The sequence below is a fragment of the Anolis sagrei genome, chromosome 6, assembly GCF_037176765.1.
Source record: "Anolis sagrei isolate rAnoSag1 chromosome 6, rAnoSag1.mat, whole genome shotgun sequence".
Taxonomy (NCBI): Eukaryota; Metazoa; Chordata; class Lepidosauria; order Squamata; family Dactyloidae; genus Anolis; species Anolis sagrei.
In genome coordinates, this window is record NC_090026.1 from 49,153,670 (window position 1) to 49,173,818 (window position 20,149).

Here is a 20,149-nt window from a genome sequence, read left to right on the forward strand (position 1 = left end):
GTGGAAGACCTTTCCGGGTCTGACAACCCACAGAGATAAGAATAGTTAGAGATACGCAATGCTGCTTGTGTGAGTACTTTCCGAGATAACTTTTCAGAAAAATAGAGGGAATTTAAACAAAAGGATTCTATATTCCTTCATCCTTCGAGCCTTTCCACAAATCTATATAACTCAAAACAACAAGGCGGATAATCCACAATATCTGCCTTGAACTGGTGCTGTTGAGAGTGGTCCAGCATTTCTGTGTTCTCAAATAAAATGCTGTGTCCAGGTTGGTTCATCAGGTGCTCTGCTATGGCTGACTTCTCTATTGAAGTTGTCTGCAGTGCTTTTCATGTTCCTCTTACAACCACCAGGCCCGTAGCGAGGGGAGGGGTTTAGGGGTTCAACCCCCCCCACCCCAAATGTTTCAGATTTTTTTAAAAAACCTGGTTTACTCATGAATTTTAACTGGTTAATCAAATCCCCATGCTAAGTCTATGAGATGCAAAAAATCAAGAGTCCCTCCAGAACTGCAAGCGCTATCTCAAGCAAATATTGGCAATTTATTCACACTGTCATTACTTGCAGCAATAGCCGATGTAGTTGTTCTGGTACAGCTGTACCAGGAGCTCCAACTTTATTTGCTTTGTATTAAATGTTTGCTTGCAGTCCTAGGTTTCAGGGACTCTGCAGATAGGTGGCTTCTTTGGTTGCAGTCATAGGGCAAGTCACCTGTCCATCATTGTTAAGTTTTGGTTCCACCCCTTGCTCAGGGCAATTGGGAAGGGAAGGGAGCCATTTTTAGTTAGTCTCAGCAAGGTAAGCTTATGTATAGGATGTGTGCAAGCTTCCCCTGTACAAAAGCTTCAACCCTTAAGAGCTTCCGGGGGAAAAAGGTCTTAAGAGTCTCCAAAGTATTTCCAGGAAAATAGCCCTAAAGACCAAAGAACTCCAGCTGGAGAACATCTACTGCCTTGCTGGTAGGTCCACTCGGCGTTCGAGACGCAGTTCGACCCGGTAGCGGAGCCCACATCAGTAAGGGTTAGATTACAGTCAGCCTGGGAGAAGTTAAAAAGGGGACTTTCCTTTAAAGAAGAAGTTATTGAAGACAGTTGCCTGTCCTTCGTGGGCAAGATTAGGAATTCATCAGTTGCCTAAAAGCTTGGAATCATTTGCTTAACTTTACTGTAGACAAGAGACGTTTCTGTTTGATTGTTCATTAATAAAAGACTTTGTTGTACTTCTCAAACCATCTAAAGACTGTTTGTGGTGGGAACCTCTGAGAACTTCTCTTTAGGCCCCCTGGCTTCCCGCTGGGCAAAGGTTTCACATCCTGTTCTAAAGACAATTATTTACAGTCCCAGTGCACGACAGAACAGTAGTGAAGCAACCAAGTGGGGGGGGGGGGTGTTGAATGCTCTCATTAAGGAGGCCAGACTTGGTGGAGGTGGTTGACAAGGGCGGAGCTGCAGGCTATTGAAGGCTGCTCTGCCCCCTGCTGTGCTCTTTGCTTCAGCGTGAACTAGGAGGCAGCTTTCAACCCCCCCCAGAGAAATTTTCAACCCCCCCACCCGAAAATTTCAACCCCTCCCGAATTTTTTTTCTGGCTAAGGCCCTGACAACCACCATGTCAGACTACACAGAGAAGCCATTGAAATCCACAAGCATGTGGACAATTTCAACAGAAAGGAGGAAACCATGAAAATGAACAAAATCTGGCTACCAGTATTAAAAACTCTAAAATTACAACAGCACAACAACAGACAGGAAACAAACAAGGAGATCTAATTACCTCTCAACAAAAGTTTGCTCTAGGCACTGTCAGGCCATTATATGCTAATCAAGGTGGTCAGTTGAAACATTCACACCTAGCTCCAGCAGACAAGAGCCCTTTGTCTCACCCTAGTCATTCCACAGATATATAAACCCTTTTTCCTAGTTCCAACAGACCTCACTACCTCTGAGGATGCTTGCCATAGATGCAAAACGTCAGGAGAGAATGCCTCTAGACCAGGCATGTAGCCAGCTTGGGGGGCTTCAGCCCCCCCCCCCCCGAAATTCTCATGGTGGCTCGCGAAAAGGCCTTACTGGTGCATTATTTAAACTGTTATGTTTATTCATATCATGATCTGATTACTATACTCAATATATCCCATATGCATGGGGTATTGAGGTAATGATACAAAAGGTTTGCTAGGCTAGACCCTCTTTCACTCAGACTCAGCCCCCCCCCCCCGAAACTCAGCCCCCCCCCAAATCCCCCCCTGAAAAAAATTCAGCCCCCCCCCCTCCCCGAAACGAAATCCTGGCTACGGGCCTGCTCTAGACCATGGCCTTATAGCCCGAAAAAACCTACAACAACCCAGTGGTTCCGGCCATGAAAGCCTTCAACAATACAATATATCGTGCTTTGCCTGAAATATGACAGTCTCAGTTTGGTCATTCCGACTCCTAGGGTGAGTTCAGGCTTGATTTCCTCTGAGACCCATTTATTTCTCTTTCTTCACCACCCAACTCTTCTCCAACGCATTTCAAGTGAGTGGATTCTCTAGTTGTCAGTTGTCTTCACTATCCATCTTTCACATCCGTACATAGAAATCAGAAATATAATGCCATAGATTATCTTGACTCTGGGATTCCATGATCAGCTTTTCCACTCTTCTACCTCTGTAGGAACTTGGATTTTAGTTGTATCGATAGTTTTCCCCTAACCTCTTACTGAAATTGTTGCATTTGGCTTTATGTAACAGTCTCAACTGCTTTTACTACATCTTTCTTTGCTATGAATACAGCCACATTTCTTCTTTGATTTTCATTCCTGAGTAAAATAGTGTGCAATTATTGGACTGAAAATGTTCACTTTAGCTCACTTATTCCAAGTATTGCAGTATTTATACATTCCATCTGTTGTTTTTACAATGATTAGGTTCACCGAGTCATGCTTCTTGTAACTACTGGAACATAACTCTGTCACTCCTTTCCACCTGCTACTAAGGAGGCTGTCCAGGTCCTGAACCGGTGCCTGGCAGCTGTGACGGTCTGGATGAGGGCGAACAAATTGAAATTGAATCCAGACAAGACAGAGGTACTCCTGGTCAGTCGCAAGGCCGAACAGGGCATAGGGTTACAGCCTGTGTTGGATGGGGCCGCACTCCCCCTGAAGATGCAGGTTCGCAGCTTGGGTGTGACCCTGGACTCATTGCTGAGCCTGGAACCCCAGGTTTCGGCAGTGACCAGGGGAGCATTTGCACAGCTAAAGCTTGTGCGCCAGCTGCGCCCATACCTTGGGAAGTCTGACTTGGCCACGGTAGTCCACGCTCTGGTTACATCCCGTTTAGACTACTGCAACGCTCTCTACGTGGGGTTGCCTTTGAAGACAGCTCGGAAGCTCCAACTAGTCCAACGCTCGGCAGCCATGATTTTAACAGGAGCGGAGCGCAGGGAGCATACAACTCCCCTGTTGCGCCAACTCCACTGGCTACCGATCTGCTACCGGGCTGAATTCAAAGTGCTGGCGTTGGCCTTTAAAGCCCTAAACGGTTCCGGCCCAAGCTACCTATCTGACCACATCTCTGCCTATGAACCCACCAGGAGTTTGAGATCTTCCGGGGAGACCCTGCTCTCGATCCCGCCTGCTTCTCAAGCTCGGCTGGCGGGGACGAGAGATAGGGCCTTCTCGGTGGTGGCTCCTCGGCTGTGGAACGCCCTTCCTACGGACATTAGACTAGCACCATCTCTAATGGTATTCCGCAAAAAGGTGAAGACCTGGATGTTTGTGCAGGCGTTTGAGTAATTTAGTGCAATCTGGTAATGGAACATAGGAATGGAACAATGGACGACGAACCTGGACTACGCTTGGATGATGAGAAGATTGGGTATGGTTGTTTTTTGTAATAATTGTGCATTGTAATTGCTTATTGGTAATTTATGGATAATGTGTTAAGTCAATTGTTATATGTTGTATGAAACCACTGCTGTTTCTACTGTTTTTACTGTTTGTGAACCGCCGTGAGTCGCCTTCGGGCTTGAGATACAGCGGTATATAAGCAAAGTAAATAAGCAAAAGTAAATAAATAAATAAATAAATAAACTTCTGGTTTGTAAGGTAACTCATCTCTACCTTCTGCCTTTTATTTTTTCAGCAATTGGTTGGGGGGGGGGGGGGGTGCCAAAATACTGTTTGCTTACACTTTAAAATTACCTAGGGCCGACCCTGCTCGCATTTCATATCCCTTTAATATGTATTGTGCAGCTTCACACACAATGAAGACCCATTTAGTGAGCAAACTCTTCAGGCAGTGCAGAGCATTGTATCCTCCATCTCTGAAGCAAAGAAAGAACAGTGGATAAAGCTGATCACAGAGGTCGACATGGGCAGGAACAGCAAGAAGGCGTGGAGGCTGCTAAGATGGTTGAGCAATGATCCCTCACAAACTAATACCCATGCCAACATAAAGGCAGATCAGATAGCACACCAACTCTTGAAGAATGGGAAACCCAACCTTGCCACCAAAGTAGGAAAGAAACCAATAGCCAGACAACCAGAGATTGAGAACAATAACTTTCATGAACCCTTTACATCTACTGAATTGGACATGGCTCTCAATAAATGTAAAAATGGCAAAGCAGACCTGGAATATTGTGTCCAATTCTGGGCATCACAACTGAAGGGAGATGTTGACAAGCTGGAATGTGTCCAGAGGAGGGCGACTAAGATTTCTTTCTGCTGTCCTGAAAACTAGGACGGGGAACAATGGCTTCAAACTACAAAAAAGGAGATTCCATCTGAACATTAGGAAGAACTTCCTACCTGTGAGAGCTGTTCAGCAGTGGAACTCTCTGCCCCAGAGTGTGGTAGAGGCTCCTTCTTTGGAAACTTTTCAACAGAGGCTGGATGGCCATCTGTCAGGGGTGCTTTGAATGCGATTTTCCTGCTTCTTTGCAGGGGATTGGACTGGATGGCTCATGAGGTCTCTTCTCTTCTATGATTCTATGATTCTAACAGGTGTTTTTTTTTTCAAATGTTGTTACATAGTGAATTGTCCTTTATTCTTCCTTGTTGAGTGCCTCCTAACTTAGGAGTCTCATCTTATGGCACTATCTCTTGTTGCATCTTGGATTGTCTCATCATATGGTTATCTACAAAGGAGAGAAGAGAAAAGAAAAGAATCCCTTTCTCCCAAAATGCTTCTAAAAGAGCTCTTAGTGCTCATTACACTTTTATCATTTTGATCACCTTTGTTAGAGATAGCCTATTTTTGGCACTAAAAAGTGAGCCTGTGTCACAAAATGCTCCATCTCGATTGGATTATCAGACTTAATAATATACGTCTGCATAGAACTATATTGCATGGAAACAAAATCTACATAAATAAAAATGGAATGTTTGTTTGTGGGATTAACATAACTCAAAAACCACTATATGAATTGCTGCCAAATTTGGCCACGAGACACCTACTAACCCAAGGAGTGACCATTACTCAAAAAAATGATTTTGTCATTTGGGAATTGTAGTTGCTGGGATTTATAGTTCACCTACAATCAAAGAGCATCCTGAACTCCACCAACGATGGAATTGAACCAAACTTGGCACACGGGACTCCCATGACCAACAGAAAACACTAGAAGTGTTTGATGGGCATTGACCTTGAGTATGGGAGTTGTAGTTCACCTACATCCAGAGAGCACTGTGGACTCAAAAAATGATGGATCCAACCAAACTTGGCACGAATATTTCATATGCCCAAATATGTAAACAGATAGAGTTTGGGGGAAATAGACATTGACATTTGGGAGTTGTAGTTGCTGGGATTTATAGTTCACGTACAATCAAAAAGCATTCTGAACTCCATCAACGATGGAATTGAACCGACTTGGCACACGGGACTCCCATGACCAACAAAAAACACTAGGAGTGTTTGGTATTTTATTATTATTATTAAACTTTATTTGTACCCCGCTAGCATCTCCCGAAGGATTCAATGCGGATTACACAGGCTGAGGCCTCAACACACAACATAACAATACAATCTAAGCAAATCAAACAATTAAAAACAGAATAAAGCAAAGTAAACAACAGGCACAATACACTAAAAAAACTGGGCCGGGCCAGAAGGTGGGTACAAAGATTAAAAGTGCTGATGTGACAGTGATATCGAGCTCTTTTTGGGGGTTCTCCCAGCGAGGGGAGGCCCAAAGGACCGCAAATGGGGTCCTGGCCTTGGCGAGCGACCAGCGGAGGCCAATTCAAAAAGACGCAAAAACGTTGAAAATCAATCTCACCAAGGCTGAAGAGGAGATCTGCGACCGAAGCGTTTATTTTTGCGATTCAGCTGAAAAGGATGCGTTACAGGGATGAATCCTCAAGTAAGCATCCTTTTCAGCTGAATCGCAAAAATAAACGCTTCGGTCGCAGATCTCCTCTTCAGCCTTGGTGAGATTGATTTTCAACGTTTTTGCGTCTTTTTGAATTGGCCTCCGCTGGTCGCTCGCCAAGGCCAGGACCCCATTTGCGGTCCTTTGGGCCTCCCCTCGCTGGGAGAACCCCCAAAAAGAGCTCGATATCATTTGGCTTTACCACGAAGGGACTGCTGCTTGAGGTTCCAGACCAAATTATAGCCTAAATTCTCAAGCAGGCGCCTTGGACTGATTCTTTGGGCCAGTGGTGGCGGAGGAGCGGCTCGGGAAAAGAGGCGCCTCTCCCAATTTGGACTTCCATTTGACCAGCTAACCAAAACTACAAATTCTCCCGCAGCCATCTCCTCCTAAGCCCTGACCTGGGGTTTCGGCACAAAGGAGCGCCAGGGAAGCCTTGAGCTAAGGACTTCCAGGAAGAGGAGCGACCGACGCGAGAAGGGGGGAAGAAAACGTCCGGACGGGTAAGAAGCCAACCGCGGGCTGCTTTTGGCTGCCAGGTGGGAGGGGATTCTAGGCTTTCTGAACCAGCTTCGGAGTCGGCCCACTGGGGAGGGATTCTCTAGGTCTCGGTAACAAATTCCTGGCGGGAGGTAGCAAACATCCACGTTTGAGGCCCAGAATAGCAACTCAGCTCGCTTTTGCGGCCTTGGCTGGAGCTACGCTGGAGAGGGAGCCCTTCCCTTTCGGACTGCCTAGCTGCCAAGGGCTGATCGCCTCGGGCTCTCTTGCTAGGGGACCGTTCAGGCTCTAGCCTACCAGCGGTTGGGGGGGCTACCCTGATTAGCCACTTCAGTGTGGGGCTATCAAGAGAGATGGGCGCATGTTATTCGGGGGTCAAACGTACTGTCCCATCAGAAACACCTTTGGGAAGGATACTGGCGGAATGGGACAGTGTCGCGTCACGGTCGCTGACGCAGGCCAGTATGGTGAAATTTAGCATGAGGAAGTGGCCTACCAGGCCCTTAGAAGGCGGAGCTTCGTGGCCCCCTCACGGCAGCACTGATCCGGAGCTCATTTTGAAGCTCCAGCAGGACTGTTGTGCCAGGGCCAAATGGGCCGAGCTAGCCTATGCCTCGTGCTTTTTCGCCCTGCACCGGAAGGAGGCGGAAGGGGGCAGTCGTGTCCAACTCCTCCCATGCAAGGAGAAGGGAACGAAGCCCCAGCCCCCGGGAAACCTCCCTCCAGACCCTTTGCCTCCTCCCGAGGAGGACCTCCTTGACACACTTGCTTATCCCCCTCCTTACCGCCCCAGCCTTCCCTTTTCCCCTCCTGTAACCTCTCCTGAGTCCTCCTCTGCAACCCCTCCTTCAGAATCTCTCCTCCCAGGGATCCCTGCCCTCTTGTCCTCCCCAGCCCAGGCACCCAGCCAGCCCCGATCTTCCCCAGCAGGGACATCTCCCTCTGCAAAGTCTGGGCCCTCTATCCAGAGTGCCTCCACCCCCTTGTACCCTCCACTGCCATCTGCCCCTCTCTGCAGCCCCACTCCTACCCCATCCTCACCCCCCAGCTCCTCCAGGACCCCCTCGCTGAGCCTCAGCTGCCCGCCCTCCTCCTCCTCTTCCTCTTTCGCCCCGGCCAGACACAGCACCCCTCTTGATCCTCTCCCACTTCCCGCTCAGACCCCTAAAAGGTGCCCCAGCCTGCGGCTGGAGCCCCTCTCCCTGAGGGAACTTGACCCCCTCGCCCCCTGCTTCGCTCCCCAACCCAGGCTCCCTGCCATCAGTACCCCAGCACCTTCCCATTCCCCTTGCGGTCACCAAGACACTCTCAGGGCCCCTCCCCCTCCTGAGCAGCCCTTGGTCCCCTCTCCTGCCCCACCCGTAGCTTCCCCAAGGGTCCCCACAGACCCTCAGGATCCCTTTGAGCCCCTCATCACCAAGGGCAGCTTGCGTAGCCACCCTGCTCACATCCAGGCTCCCCTGAGGGAGACAGTGGGGCCGGGGGGCACTTCCTTCCTCGTGCATGTTCCCTTCACTACCTCAGACCTCATCAATTGGAAGAGGAGCACAGCTCCCCTTTCCCAGGATCCCACTGAAATGTACGAGCTGCTCAAAACCATTTTCCTAACCCATCGCCCCACATGGGGGGATGTCATGACTCTCCTGGGTTCACTCCTCACACAGGAGGAGAAGCGCCGCCTACTGGCCGCTGCTCAGGCAGAAGCCATGAAGGGGGAGGTGGACGATGGGGAGGACAGGGAGGCTGTTTTCCCTATCAAGGAAGACCCTGGGTGGAATTTCAACACGGAAGATGGCAGGAAGGCTCTCAAGAGTTTCCATCGCCATATCCTAGTGGGTGTGCCTCTGGTATACCCTCGCCCCTTGAACCTCTCCAAGCTTCTTGACATTCAACAGAAGCCGGACGAGAGTCCTTCGGACTTCTACGACCGGATGTGTCGAATGGCCAAGAACTGGACCAACATTGACCCCACAGACCCCGACAGCCAGCGCATGCTGAACACCCTCTTCATTGGGAAGTCCACCAGGGACATCAAACTTAAGCTCCAGAAAATTGAGGGAGGGGAGGCAATGCCCATCTCCCAGCTCATCAACATAGCTTTCAAGGTCTTCCACAACCGGGAAGATGCTGCTGCACAAAAGGAGGAGGATGACAGGAAGGCACAGGCTGAGGTTCAGGCCACTTGCATGTTGGCTGCTCTGGCAGACAGGGACAGGGGCAGGGATGGAGGGAGGGACCACAGGGACAACAGGGACAGACAGAATGGGGGAAATCGGAACCAGGGGAGGCAGAGGGACTACAGGGATGTCCAATGTTATGGGTGCAAAAAGACAGGACACATCAGAAGGGACTGCCCAGAGGGAAGGGAAAGAGGGGCCCACGAGAGGGTCCTGTGACTAGGAAGAAGGATCTCCCTGGCACCCTCTGACCCCATTGTGCCATTGAAGTTTGGGAGGAGGACTGTCGACTTCCTCCTGGACTGTGGGGCCACCCACTCAGTGCTCACAGAGGGATTCAGGGGAACAGAATTGGGGAACAGGAAGGCTCAGGTAGTTGGGGTCTCGGGGAAAGAGGCAGAGCGTTCCTTCATGAAGCCCATGGAGTGTGAAGTGGGGGGGAGGACCTTGTCTCACGAGTTCTTATATATGCCAGAGTGTCCTGTCCCCCTTCTGGGCAGGGATATCCTTTGTAAAATCAGGGCCCAAGTTGCCTTTGGGCCAGAAAAGATCATCCTAGCAGTGCCTGAGGAAGAAGGATGGAGAGCTCAGGCCTTCCTTCTCCATCAGCCCAGTCCAGAGGCTGATCTGATTCCTCTGGCAGTCCTACAGCAGGTGGATCCCATAGTTTGGGCAGATGGGGTCCCGGGAAGAGCTAAGAACATTGCCCCTGTCTCAATCACCCTCAAACCTGACATCACTCCCCCTAGGATCCCTCAGTATAGGATTCCCATGGAAGCTAGGAAAGGCCTCCAGCCCATCATTGATAATTTCTTGAAGCACTCTCTGCTGAGAGAGTGTGCCTCTCCATTCAACTCCCCAGTCCTCCCAGTACGAAAAGGTGATGGTTCTGAATATCGTTTTGTTCAGGACCTGAGGGCCATCAATGCTGTAGTGGTGGATCTGCACCCTGTGGTGCCCAATCCTTACACTCTACTCTCTACTATTCCTCCTTCCTGTTCTTGCTTTACTGTTTTGGATTTAAAGGATGCCTTTTTCTCGATCCCTATTCACAAGGATAGCCAGGAGATCTTTGCATTCGAGTGGGAGCATGTGGGCACTGCCAGGCGGGTGCAACTTTGCTGGCAGGTTCTGCCCCAAGGCTTCACGTCGAGTCCTACCATCTTCAGCCAAAGCCTCGCCTCTGAGTTGGAGAAGTGGCCTGATCGCGACCAAGGGGTCCTGCTGCAGTATATTGACGACCTGCTGCTTTGTTGTGGGGACAAGGATACCTGTGAACGTCTCACCATCAGCCTCCTCAACTTCCTGGGGGAAGCCGGCTTCAAGGTATCCAAGAAGAAGGCCCAGATCTGCAAGGACACTGTGAGGTACCTGGGGTTTGACGTCAGCCAAGGGCAGAGGGCATTGGGACCAGAGAGGAAGGAGGCCATCTGCAGGGTCAAGGAGCCTAGGACGAAGAAACAGCTGAGGGGCTTCTTGGGCATGGCTTCATTTTGTAGAATCTGGGTTCCGGGCTTTGGGCTGATTGCCAAGCCCCTGTATGAGGCGACATCGGGGCCAGAGACGTTCCTAGTCTGGTCAGCTGAATGCAGGACAGCCTTTGAAGCCATCAAGAAAGCCCTGATGTCGGCCCCTGCCCTGGGACTCCCTGACATGACCAAGCCCTTCTTCCTCTATGTCCATGAACGCCAGGGGGTGGCAGCAGGAGTGCTTACCCAGCCACTGGGCAGCACCAAGAGACCAGTTGCCTACTTTTCCAAGCGCCTAGACAACACCAGCCTTGGGTGGCCTGCCTGCCTAAGAGCCGTGGCTGCAACTGCCCTGATTGCTGAGGAGGCCAGGAAGCTGACGTTGGGCCAGCCGACGACCGTCTACGTTCCCCACAGCGTCTTGGCAGTCCTGGATGCCAAGGGGACCAACTGGCTGTCCGCCGGCCGGCTCACGCGCTACCAGGCCCTGCTCATCGACCAAGGAGACCTCACCCTGGCCACCACCAACTGCCTCAACCCTGCCACCCTGATGCCCATCGACTTGGCTGAAGGAGACGACCAGGAGCCCCATGACTGCATTGCCACCATCGAGGAAGTCTACTCCAGCCGCCCTGACCTCAAGGACCAGCCCCTTCCTGATGCTGAGCTTGAGTTCTTCACCGACGGCAGCAGCAGCTGCCATCAGGGCGAAAGGAGAGCCGGGTATGCTGTGGTCACTCTCTGGGACACCATCGAGGCTGAACCACTCCCTCCTGGCACCTCCGCCCAGAAGGCAGAGCTCATCGCCCTCACCAGAGCCCTGGAGCTGGCCGAGGGAAAGACTGCCAACATCTACACGGACTCTAAGTTTGCCTTCCATGTGCTCCACGCTCACGGGGCTATTTGGAAGGAGAGGGGGCTGCTGACAACAGCTGGCAGCCCCGTGAAGCATCAGGCTGAGATTCTGAGACTCTTGGAGGCTGTCTGCAAGCCTGCTGCAGTAGCCGTCATCCACTGCAGGGGGCACCAGGCCGGGGACCAGGACACAGCTAAGGGGAATCGGAGAGCAGACGCTGCTGCCAAGGCGGCTGCCAATCGAGAGCCCATCTTCCTTGGTGCCTTGATCCCAGACACCACGGTGACCTCTCTCCCTGTGTATGGAGCCATGGATGATGAGTTCGCGAAGGGAGAGGGTCTGAAGCAGGAGGAGGGCTGGTGGAAGGACAACCAAGGCCGTCTGTTGCTGACTGATCCCCTTATGCGTGAAGTGGCCCTGCGCCTCCACAAGAGTACCCATTGGGGCCATGATGCTATGCTGGAGCATCTCAGGACTCTCTTCATCGGCCCTCGCATGGCCCAGCAGTCCATTTGGGCTTGTCGTCGGTGCCTCCTCTGTCTTAAGAACAACCCCAAGATCCAGAAGCGGCCAGAAGTGGGGCATCTCAAGGCGGGCCTCCAACCAGGGCAAGTGTGGCAAGTGGACTTCGCAGAGCTGCCCTCTAGCCGGAAGTACAAATATCTGTTGGTGTTTGTGGACTGTTATAGCGGGTGGCCTGAGGCCTTCCCTTGCTACACCTGTGCTGCCAAGGAGGTGAGCCATGCCCTGCTCAATCACATCATCCCCCGTTTCGGATTGCCCATCTGCCTCTCCTCAGATAACGGAGCATCTTTCGTCTCCAAGGTCACCCAGCAGGTCGCCCAGGCTCTCCAGATCCAGTGGAACCTGCATACCAGCTGGCACCCTGAAGCAAGCGGGAAGGTCGAGCGAATGAACCAGACCATCAAAAGGCAATTGGCTAAGATCTGTCAGCAGGCGAGCCTGCCCTGGCCAGATGCTCTCCCACTAGCTCTCACTCGAATCAGGGCTGCTCCTAGGAAGGGCTTGAAGTTGAGCCCTTTTGAGATCCTCTATGGTAGGCCTTTCCCTTCCTCCCGGGTCCCCCTCAAGGCTGAACACTTGCATGAGGTGGGATCCGAGAGCATCAGGGAGAGACTGTCTCTTCTCACTTCTATCCTCTCTTCTATGAATAGGTACCTGCTTTCTCATCTTCCTGTTCCTTTGGATGCTCCTGTCCACAACTTCTCTATCGGTGATTGGGTCCTGGTCCGTACGTACCGACCGGAGGCATTGACCGAAAAGTGGGTCGGGCCCCACCAGATCCTCCTCACCACCCACACTGCGGCTAAGGTTGCGGGTATCCAGTCCTGGGTCCACCATTCCAGGCTGAAGCTCGCCCCAGAGCCACAAGTGGGGACCACTGAGGGAGGAGGGGACGACGAACAGTGGGCTGTAGAGCCAGGGGAGGATCTGCGGCTTCTATTCCGGAGGTTGCCGCCGAAAGACCCTTCGGCTCCTGAGCCCACCGATCCACCCCCTTCCAGAACATCCAGGAGGAGGAGACGACGTGCCTCTGGTCGAGGAGGGCCTCCAAAAGATCCCCACCAAGTTTCAAGCCGATAACCCCACGGGAAGCCACCTTTTCCGCCTACTTCCGGGTTCAGAAGTTCCACTGACAGCTCCTGACAGCTGTCAAACTCACCATCAGCTGATTTTGACAGGCGCGTTTGAGACATCTTTGCCGCTTTCGCCTCTCCATTGCTCTATCAGGACCGCTGGGAGCTGTCCAGCAATTCAGCACTCTCTGCAAACAGTAAGTCTATTTGGCCACCAGGGGGAGGAGCTGTCCAACACCTTTCAGCATGATTTTTCCCCTATTATTTTGCCTGCTTTTCCCTTCCCAATGCATGACTTCCAGTCCTGTACTGTATGAGTGGTTATCAACTAAGGTTAATTTTTGGCAACAGTTGGCACACCGAGTCTTAAATGTTTCCGATTTCTGTCTGACTAGCGGGGCCTCAGCCACTGATATCTTCTCTTCCTGCCTGATAGGGGTTCCAGAGCCCCTGGAGATTTTTCGAAATTTTACGGTTTTCCAAAATATCCCATCGAAGACCATGTCCTATAGAGACATTTCTGTATGGGGCAGGGCCGTCAGGGAAAGGGAGCCGGGCATGGTGGTCATTAAATTGGCACATCAGCCACATGCCCATCACTGCTTCCAAATCCCCAAGTGTGTGGGGAAGTGCCATGATTTGCCAAAAGAAAATCTTTTAAATTGTTCTTCCGTTGAAGTGCTGCCTTACATGAATGCCCATTTGGTGTTGCCCCCTGGATGGTTCTTCCTGTGCGGGCAGACAGCCTATAGCTACCTCCCAGCCAATTCCACCATTGGGAATTGTGCCTTGGGCAGGCTGTCTATCTTTTTGCCTTCCAAAAGCGATCTGGAGCTGGCACACTCCCTAGATCGAGAGGCTAGGTCCATACAAAACTTGGACCCAAATTGTGATCCCTCTATGGTAATTAAGGGCATTCCTCAATTTGTGGCAGCGGCCCTGTTTACCCCTGGGGTTGCAGCGGCAATGAACTACAGGGCCATTAAACACCTGGCCTGTGCTCTGGTCAAGAACATCAATTACACCTCACAAGCCTTGGCCTCCATAGCTACTGAAATGCATGAGCTAAGGGAGGCCGTGTTGGACAATCGGGCTGCCATTGATTTTCTTTTGTTGAAGAATCACTATGGCTGTGAGAGTGTGCGACACATGTGTTGCTTCAATTTGACAGACCGGACCCCTGTAGTTAGGAAAGCCATAGAGGGCATGAACGATTTGGCGGCAGGAATAAAGGAATCAGTAGGCTTTGATCTCAGTTTTCTGACAGACTGGCTTCCTTCACTGGCATGGCTTAGAAAGGGTTTTCTGGTCTTCCTGGGTCTTATCGTTCTCTTGCTGGTCTTGAGCTGCTGCTGGTCGCACATTCCCTCTCTGTTCAAAATTTGCCAAAAAAGGGGGCGTGCAGATCCGTCTAGACAGATGGCCATGCTGCCGTTAGTGGGCTACCGTGCGTGGGCGGAGGCTGTAGGAGGCCGCCTCCTGCGGACTCCAGCGCCTCCGAGTGGGGATTTGACAGCTGGCGCTGCCAGTAGCCCAGCTTTTACTTTAGTTTGAGCTGCAGCAGGGAGTTCCGCAGTTCCTGGGCCGAACTTTGAGGCCAGCAGATGGAATGTGCCTCAGCCGCCAGCTCCAAGACCAGGAATGCCTGCAAACCTCAGCTAACTTTCCCCTCTCCTTACTTTGTATCATTCCCTAATAAACCACTTGAAACTTGAAACTTTTGTCTTTCCGCATGATACTTTTGTATCCCTTCCTGGCTCAGCACTCCATAAACGTTTCCATAGACTCCTTTCTGGGCTCCGGAGAGCCGTGAGCCCGCGGGGGGCACCTCCAGGTGCTCCCCGGACCCCGAATCTGCGTTCGTCCAAAACGCGGATAAGGAAACCGCCATTTCGAACCCCGCTATCCACTAAACACTTAACATGGCGGATCGCCGCCGTTCCAATTTTGCCTTGTTCAGTGACTAATTCTAAGTCTATCTGCCATCCCAGTTTCTCAGTTTTGGGCTGCTCCTCCCGGGAAGAAATTAGGGTTGTTTTTAGAACTTCTGCCTTGCAGAGAAACAGCTGATTGTCAAACCGGGGCTCCCCGCTTCTCCGCGGCAGCCCTCGCTCCACGTGGACTCAGGCTGCCTGGGACCTGCAGCAGCCGACCGCAGCGGCCCCGGGGAGGGAGGCCAGATGAGTCCCAGGTCTTGGCTGGGAGATGCAGTTCTCCAAGGGACATTGGCCCGCCTGCCACCACTCACAGATTCTTTTACGGACTTTTTTCTACCTTCTCTGATTGACTTGGTGCCCTAACGCCATGGATTTCCTCTATGAACTCCAGACCAGCCGCCTGAGAAGCATGGCCCCCGCCTGTGGGTGCATGCCTTCGTTGCAAAGGATAATACCTCAGGGACTCTGACGATTGCTTTTATTAATTGCTGTGGGCTTTCTAATAAAGTTTGCTGGGATGGGGATCTTTCCTATGAAAACTATGAATTATGATGGACTGAAAAGAATGTATGTATGAAGTATGTGTAATATGAAATGAAATATGATGTATCTTCTCCTTCCCCCTCCCTTGTTTTTCCCCTCTTGAACTTTACCCTATAAAAGAGTATGCGACCAGGGGATTACAGTTAAGGAAATTCAATTTCCTTGGAAGGAACTCCATCCATATTGACATTGCATGGAAAATACTGGCAAATCTGTGGCTTTGTTTTTCAGAGTTCAGACAAACAAAAGCCAGAGATTTGATCAGCCAGAAGCCGGAAAACCAGACTGATTGCATCAATCACGGTGTTTGTGCATGCTCCCTTGTGACAAAGGACCCTTTGCCTGCAAGGTTGAAGATCCAGACATCGCCCATAGCCACCCTCTTTTGCCTATACACATCTTTTATCGGGACCCAGGAAATCCTTTGTTCCCCTAGCCGTCTCCCCTGCTGTGGGGAGACAATAGGTGTTCGATCAGCTGGCGAACGCCTCCCGGGCGTTCCGCCCTCCTGTGCTGTCAAACCAGAGCCCGCCTCCCGGCCGCTGATTGGACAATCTCTGGAGGCGCTCTGAGGGCTCTGATTGGCCCTTTAGAGGCACCAGCGGCCGGCGATTGGAGGGAGGGTGGGACCAGCGGCCAAGCCCCCTCCCAGCTGCTCCGGAGCCGGCCAATCAGGGCAAGGGAAACTGACAGGAGGCGGGCGGGAGATTCAAACCAGGATTTCTTTGTTCTGACTGTATAAATATGCCTGAAAATCACTGCACTGTATGCTTACTTGAGGATTCATCCCTGTAACGCATCCTTTTCAGCTGAATCGCAAAAATAAACGCTTCGGTCGCAGATCTCCTCTTCAGCCTTGGTGAGATTGATTTTCAACGTTTTTGCGTCTTTTTGAATTGGCCTCCGCTGGTCGCTCGCCAAGGCCAGGACCCCATTTGCGGTCCTTTGGGCCTCCCCTCGCTGGGAGAACCCCCAAAAAGAGCTCGATATCAACAGGAGGTGTATAAAGGGCTTCTAGGGCAAGTGCGATGTGCGATGTGCAGCAATCATTGGTTCTGATAAAGTGCTTATGGGACTTGGTAGTGGAGATTTCCTAATCTGGGAAGGCGCATCGAAAAAGCCAGGTCTTCAAGTTCTTTCTGAAGACAGTCAATGTAGGGGCCTGTCTAAGGTCTTTGGGGAGGGTAGGCATTGACCTTGAGTTTGGGAGTTGTAGTTCACCTACATCCAGAGAGCACTGTGGATTCAAGCAATGATAGATCTGGACCAAACTTGGCACGAATATTCCATATGCCCAAATATGTACATAGATGGAGTTTGGGGAAAATAGACATTTAGGAGTTATAGTTACTGGGATTTATAGTTCACCTACAATCAAAGAGCTTTCTGAACTCCACCAATGACACAATTGGGGCTAACTTCCCACACAGAACCCCCATGACCAACAGAAAATACTTAAAGCCAGTCCAACTCCCTTCACCAGGGCAAGAAAACATAATCAAAGCCCTCCTGACAAAGAGCCATGCAGCCATAGATATAGATAGATTAATCTATACACACAGATACAGTATTATAGATTTGAAAGGGATCCCTAAAGAAGGACAATGATATGTTGCATGTTCCAGAGTGGGCAAACCAGACCATCTCCACATCAACACTGACAAAGAAACAGCAAGAAATACTGTTTACCCAGAAGCATAAAGAAATTACATATATTATAAACCAACACTTTCTCATTACTCTATTTTCCAGATTATCAGACTGGGCCAGGAATTAAAAAAAAAAAAAGGAAGCGTCCCTGGGTGGGCTCGAACCACCAACCTTTCGGTTAACAGCCGAACGCGCTAACCGATTGCGCCACAGAGACCAATGCGGAAGAGAAGGGCTTGGAAAGGATAGCTAACCCAAATTCCGCAGGCGCCTGCTACAGGTATTGCAGCAAGAGAACAAAACCATCAGTGCTTCTGATCGTTTGGATTTTGAAGCAAAACAATCAGAAGCACTAAACAGGATATTAAAAATGGGTTGACTCCAAAAGTATAGCTCAAGAACAGGCGTTACATTTGAGTTTGGCTTCCCTCCTTTCAAATATGTAGATATTTGGAAGGGGGCATCTACACTGCTGAATTAATGCGGTTTGACACCACTTTAACTGCCATGGTTTAATAGCATGGAATCCTGGCATTTGTAGTTTGGTGAGGCACCAGCTTAAAAGACCTTGTAAAACGACAACTCCCAAGAACCAATAGCACTGAGCCACTGGCTGTTCAAGCGAAATCAAACTGAGTTAATTCCATAGTGTAGACATACACCCATAATGTTTCTTTCTGGGTATGGGTTGCTCTGGAGACGGGGAGACAATGGAGCAATGGATTCAAATTGTATGTTTTTAAGATTAGGAAGAACTTCCCGACGGTATGAGAGGCTGGATGCCCATCTGTCGGGAGTGCTTTGATTGTGTTTTCCTTCCTGGCAAAAGGGGATCGAACTGTATGACCCTTGTGGCATCTTCCGATTCTAGGATTCTATTATGGTTTGTAGAAGAACGGTCTATGGGTGCGTCTACACTGTAGAATTAACGCAGTTTGGCACCGCTTGAACTTTAAGTCACTGTTGTGGCGCCATGCGGGTGGGCGTTTTACAATGGTTCCAGTCGCTTTGAGTTTCCTTGTGGAGAGACTAAAATGATCAAGGGTCTGGAGAACAAGCCCTATGAGGAGTGGCTTGAAGAGCTGGGCATGTTTAGCCTGAAGAAGAGAAGGCTGAGAATGAGAAGAAAAGAAGGCTGAGAATTGTGAATTATATGGGTCCAGATGATCAAGCAGAACATCCACATTATCTGCTTTGTACTGGATTATTATTATTATTATTATTATTTTACTGACACAAAAACACAGGATGTCACACCAAATGAGATCTATATTATTATTATTATTATTATTATTATTATTATTATTATCATTATTATTTTACTGACACAAAAACACAGGATGTCACACCAAATGAGATCTATATTATTATTATTATTATTATCATTATTATTTTACTGACACAAAAACACAGGATGTCACACCAAATGAGATTTATATTATTATTATTATTATTATTATTATTATTATTATCATTATTATTTTACTGACACAAAAACACAGGATGTCACACCAAATGAGATCTATATTATTATTATTATTATTATTATTATTATTATTATTATTATTTTACTGACACAAAAACACAGGATGTCACACCAAATGAGATCTATATTATTATTATTATTATTATTATTATCATTATTATTTTACTGACACAAAAACACAGGATGTCACACCAAATGAGATCTATATTATTATTATTATTATTATCATTATTATTTTACTGACACAAAAACACAGGATGTCACACCAAATGAGATCTATATTATTATTATTATTATTATTATTATTATTATTATTATTTTACTGACACAAAAACACAGGATGTCACACCAAATGAGATCTATATTATTATTATTATTATTATCATTATTATTTTACTGACACAAAAACACAGGATGTCACACCAAATGAGATTTATATTATTATTATTATTATTATTATTATTATTATTATCATTATTATTTTACTGACACAAAAACACAGGATGTCACACCAAATGAGATCTATATTATTATTATTATTATTATTATTATTATTATTATTATTTTACTGACACAAAAACACAGGATGTCACACCAAATGAGATCTATATTATTATTATTATTATTATCATTATTATTTTACTGACACAAAAACACAGGATGTCACACCAAATGAGATCTATATTATTATTATTATTATTATTATTATTATCATTATTATTATTTTACTGACACAAAAACACAGGATGTCACACCAAATGAGATCTATATTATTATTATTATTATTATTATTATTATCATTATTATTTTACTGACACAAAAACACAGGATGTCACACCAAATGAGATCTATATTATTATTATTATTATTATTATTATTATTATTATTATTATTATTATTATTTTACTGACACAAAAACACAGGATGTCACACCAAATGAGATCTATATTATTATTATTATTATTATTATTATTATTATTATCATCATCATCATTATTTTACTGACACAAAAACACAGGTCACAGCAAATGAGATTTATATTATTATTATATTATTATTATTATTATTTTACTGACACAAAAACACAGGATGTCACACCAAATGAGATCTATATTATTATTATTATTATTATTATTATTATTATTATTATTTTACTGACACAAAAACACAGGATGTCACACCAAATGAGATCTATATTATTATTATTATTATTATTATCATCATCATCATCATTATTTTACTGACACAAAAACACAGGTCACAGCAAATGAGATTTATATTATTATTATATTATTATTATTATTTTACTGACACAAAAACACAGGATGTTACACCAAATTAGATCTATATTATTATTATTATTATTATTATTATTATTATTATTATTTTACTGACACAAAAAGACAGGATGTCACAGCAAATGAAATCTATATTATCATTATAATTAATGTATCTAAATTCCTACTTTAAAGCAGATAATCTGTATTTTATATGGCAGATTAGAAGGGGCCTAAATGATCAAAGCAGGCAACCCAGTTGATCTGCTTTGAACTTGATTATATGAGTCTACACTGC

At 47.8% G+C, this 20,149-nt stretch overlaps 1 non-coding gene across 1 annotated transcript; it reads right to left on the reverse strand.

Moving 5' to 3' along the window:
- Window positions 1–17,231: 17,231 nt before the first annotated feature.
- Window positions 17,232–17,305, reverse strand: TRNAN-GUU (transfer RNA asparagine (anticodon GUU)). Its single transcript has one exon. It is a non-coding gene; the product is annotated as a tRNA-Asn (tRNA).
- Window positions 17,306–20,149: the final 2,844 nt, after the last annotated feature.